Consider the following 5025-nt stretch of genomic DNA (forward strand, 5'->3'; position numbering starts at 1 on the left):
TTTTGCATTAATCTTTGAGGAACAGCAGAGCTCCACACCTTAATCTATGGAGTGTAGAAACTCTACCGTTGAAAATACATAAGTGATAGGTCCAGGCATGGCCGTGTGGCCAGCCCCCATGGTCTAAGAACAATGCGTTCAAAGATTAGTAAAATGTCCTATTTATAATAAACTAGCTACTAGGGTTTACAGAAGTAAGTAATTGATGCATAAATCCACTTCCGGGGCCCACTTGGTGTGTGCTTGGGCTGAGCTTGAGTGTTGCACGTGTAGAGGTCCTTCTTGGAGTTGAACGCCAGCTTTTGTGCCAGTTTGGGCGTTCAACTCTGGTTTTGGCTCCTTTTCTGGCACTGGACGCCAGATTTGGGCAGAAAGCTGGCGTTGAACGCCAGTTTACGTCGTCTATTCTTGGCCAAAGTATAGACTATTATATATTTCTGGAAATCCCTGGATGTCTACTTTCCAGCGCAATTGGAAGCGCGCCATTTTGAGTTCTGTAGCTCCAGAAAATCCACTTTGAGTGCAGGGAGGTCAGAATCCAACAGCATCAGCAGTCCTTCTTCAACCTCTGAATCTGATTTCTGCTCAAGTCCCTCAATTTCAGCCAGAAAATACCTGAAATCACAGAAAAACACACAAACTCATAGTAAAGTCCAGAAATGTTAATTTAACATAAAAACTAATGAAAACATCCCTAAAAGTAACTAGATCCTACTAAAAACATACTAAAAACAATGTCAAAAAGCGTATAAATTATCCGCTCATCACAACACCAAACTTAAATTGTTGCTTGTCCCCAAGCAACTGAAAATCAAATAGGATAAAAAGAAGAGAATATACTATAAATTCCAAACTATCAATGAAACATAGCTCCAATCATATGAGCGGGACTTATAGCTTTTTGCCTCTTGAATAGTTTTGGCATCTCACTTTATCCATTGAGGTTCAGAATGATTGGCATCTATAGGAACTCAGAGTTCAGATAGTGTTATTGATTCTCCTAGTTCAGTATGATGATTCTTGAACACAGCTATTTCATGAGTCTTGGCCGTGGCCCTAAGCACCTTGTTTTCCAGTATTACTACCGGATACATAAATGCCACAGACACATAATTGGGTGAACCTTTTTAGATTGTGACTCAGCTTTGCTAAAGTCCCCAATTAGAGGTGTCCAGGGTTCTTAAGCACACTCTTCTTTTGCTTTGGACCTTGACTTTAACCGCTCAGTCTCAAATTTTCACTTGACACCTACACGCCACAAGCACATGGTTAGGGACAGCTTGGTTTAGCCGCTTAGACCAGGATTTTATTCCTTTAGGCCCTCTATCCACTGATGCTCAAAGCCTTGGGATCCTTTTTATTTACCCTTGCCTTTTAGTTTTAAGGGTTATTGGCTTTTTCTGCTTGCTTTTTCTTTCTATTTTTTTTTTCGCCTATTTTTTTTTCTGCAAGCTTTGTTCTTTGCTGCTTTTTCTTGCTTCAAGAATCATTTTTATGATTTTTCAGATTATCAAATAACATGTTTCCTAGTCATCATTCTTTCAAGAGCCAACATATTTAACATTCTTAAACAACAACTTCAAAAGACATATGCACTGTTCAAGCATACATTCAGAAAACAAGAAGCATTGTCACCACATCAATATAATTAAACTAAGTTCAAGGATAAATTCGAAACTCATGTACTTCTTGTTCTTTTGAATTAAAATATTTTTCATTTAAGAGAGGTGATGGATTCATAGGACATTCATAACTTTAAGACATAGTTACTAACTACTAATGATCATGTAATGAAGACACAAACATAGATAAGCACATAACATAGAAAACGAAAAACAGAAGAAATAAGAACAAGGAATGAATCCACCTTAGTGATGGTGGCATTTCCTTCTTGAGGAACCAATGATGTCCTTGAGCTCTTCTATGTCTCTTCCTTGTCTTTGTTGCTCCTCCTTCATTACTTTTAGATCTTCTCTGATTTCATGAAGGATGATGGAGTGCTCTTGATGTTCCACCCTTAGTTGCTTCCAATAATTGTTGTGGAAGAAAATGTATCCCCTGAGGTATCTCAGGGATCTCTTGATTTGCAGTCAAATGTTCTACCACTGAGCTATAGACCCTTGATGGAAGCTTTTGTCTTCCCTTTCCTCTTTCTAGAGGTTTCTCTGGCCTTAGGTGCCATCAATGGTTATGGAAAAAAACAAAAAAGCTATGCTTTTACCACACCAAACTTAGAATGTTGCTCGCCCTCGAGCAAAAGAAGAAAGAATAGAAGAAGAAGAAGAAGATATGGAGGAGATGGATGGAGGTGTGTATTCGGCCATATGGGTGGGATTGGGTGGGAGAGATATGTTGAATTTTGAAGGTAGTGGGTGTATGGATGTGAGTGGTAAATGGAAAATAGAAGGGATTATCATGAATGGAAAGAGAGATGATGAGGTAGGTGGGGATCCTGTGTGGTCCACAGATCCTGAGATGATCCTGTGGGGTCCACAGATCCTGAGGTGTCAAGGCATTTACATCCCTGCACCAATTTAGGCATGTAAAATGCCCTTGCACACAACTCTGGGCGTTCAGCGCCAGGTTGGTGCCCTTTTTGGGCGTTCAACGCCCCTTTGCTGCCATTTCTGGCGTTGAACGCCAGAACCATGCTTGTTCTGGGCGTTCAACGCCAGGATGCTGCCCATTCTGGGCGTTCAGCGCCAGAACCATGCTCTGTTCTGGCGTTTGAACGCCAGACAGATGCTCCTCCAGGGTGTGATTTTTCTTCTGCTGTTTTTTATTCCATTTTTGAATTTTTTGTTTATTTTTGTGACTCCACATGATCATGAACCTATAAAGACATATAACTAAGAAAAATATAGTTAGATAAATAAACATTGGGTTGCCTCCCAACAAGCACTTCTTTAATGTCAATAGCTTGACAGTGGGCTCTCATGGAGCCTCACAGATGTTCAGAGCATTGTTGAAACTCTCCAACACCAAACTTAGAGTTTGGATATGGGAGTTCAACACCAAACTTAGAGTTTGGTTGTGGCCTCCCAACACCAAACTTAGAGTTTGACTGTGGGGGCTTGGGTTGACTCTGCTTTGAGAGAAGTTTTTCATGCTTCCTCTCCATGGTTGCAGAGGGAGATCCTTGAGTTTTAAACACAAGGGAGTCCTCATTCCATTGAAGGACTAGTTCACCTTTGTCAGCATCAATCACAGCTCTTGCTGTGGCCAGAAAAGGTCTTCCTAGGATGATGGATTCATCCTCTTCTTTTCCAGTATCCAGGACTATGAAATCAGCAAGGATGTAAAGGCCTTCAACCTTCACTAATACGTTCTCTACTTGTCCATATGCCTGTTTTCTTGAGTTATCTGCCATCTCTAATGAGATTTTAGCAGCTTGCACCCCATAGATTCCCAGTTTCTCTATTACAGAGAGGGGCATGAGGTTTACCCCTGAACCAAGGTCACACAGAGCCTTAAAGATCATGGTGCCTATAGTACAAGGTATTATGAACTTTCCAGAATCCTGGCTCTTCTGAGGCAATGTCAGTTGATCCAGATCACTTAGTTCATTGATGAACAAGGGAGGTTCAACTTCCCAAGTATCAATGCCAAATAATTTGGCATTCAGCTTCATGATTGCACCAAGAAACTTGGCAGTTTGCTCTTCAGTAACATCCTCATTCTCTTCAGAAGAGGAATACTCATCAGAGCTCATGAAGGGCATAAGGAGGTTCAATGGAATTTCTATGGTCTCTAGATGAGCCTCAGAGTCCTTTGGTTCCTCAGAGGGAAGCTCCTTATTGGTCACTGGATGTCCCAGGAGGTCTTCCTCCTTGGGATTCACGTCCTCCACTCCCCTTGTAGGTTCGGCCATGGTGCTTATGTCAATGGCATTGCACTCTCCTTTTGGGTTTTCTTCTGTATTGCTTGGGAGAGTACTGGGAGGGATTTCAATGATCCTTTTACTCAGCTGGCCCACTTGTGCTTCCAAATTTCTAATGGAAGACCTTGTTTCATTCATGAAGCTTACAGTGGCCTTGGATAGATCAGAGACTAGATTTGCTAAATTAGAAGCATTTTGTTCAGAGTTCTCTGTCTGTTGCTGAGTGGATGATGGAAAAGGTTTATTATTGTTAAACCTGTTTCTTCCACCATTATTAAAGCCTTGTTGAGGCTTTTGATCCTTCCATGAGAAATTTGGATGATTTCTCCATGATGAGTTATAGGTGTTTCCATAAGGTTCACCTAAGTAATTCACCTCTGCTATTGCAGGGTTCTCAGGATCATAAGCTTCTTCTTCATAAGAAGCCTCTTGAGTACTGTTGGATGCAGCTTGCATTCCATTCAGACTCTGAGAGATCATATTGACTTGCTGAGTCAATATTTTGTTCTGAGCCAATATGGCATTCAGAGTATCAACTTCAAGAACTCCCTTCTTCATAGGCGTCCCATTACTCACAGGATTCCTTTCAGAAGTGTACATGAACTGGTTATTAGCAACCATGTCAATGAGTTCTTGAGCTTCTGCAGGCATTTTCTTTAGGTGAATGGATCCACCTGCAGAAGTGTCCAGTGACATCTTTGATAGCTCAGATAAACCATCATAGAATATATCCAGGATGGTCCATTCTGAAAGCATGTCAGAAGGACACTTTTTGGTCAACTGTTTGTATCTTTTCCAAGCTTCATAGAGGGATTCACCTTCTTTCTGTCTGAAGGTTTGAACATCAGCTCTAAGCTTGCTCAGCTTTTGAGGAGGAAAGTACTTGGCTAAGAAAGCCGTGACCAGCTTATCCCAAGAGTTCAGGCTGTCTTTGGGTTGAGAATCCAACCATAATCTAGCTCTGTCTCTTACAGCAAAAGGGAAAAGCATGAGCCTGTAGACTTCAGGATCTACTCCATTAGTCTTAACAGTATCACATATCTGCAAGAATTCAGTTAAGAACTGAAAAGGATCTTCAGATGGAAGTCCATGAAACTTGCAGTTCTGCTGCATCAGAGAAACTAATTGAGATTTCAGCTCAAAGT

The 5025-nt window shown here is 41.1% G+C and overlaps 1 non-coding gene across 1 annotated transcript; it reads left to right on the plus strand.

The window, feature by feature from the left end:
• The first annotated feature begins 4630 nt into the window (after positions 1-4630).
• LOC148562999 (small nucleolar RNA R71) lies at positions 4631-4738 on the plus strand. The gene has a single exon (XR_015888139.1). It is a non-coding gene; the product is annotated as a small nucleolar RNA R71 (small nucleolar RNA).
• The last annotated feature ends 287 nt before the right edge of the window (positions 4739-5025 follow it).

This window comes from Arachis ipaensis, chromosome B6 (assembly GCF_059453495.1).
Source record: "Arachis ipaensis isolate K30076 ecotype BB chromosome B6, ASM5945349v1, whole genome shotgun sequence".
NCBI lineage: Eukaryota > Viridiplantae > Streptophyta > Magnoliopsida > Fabales > Fabaceae > Arachis > Arachis ipaensis.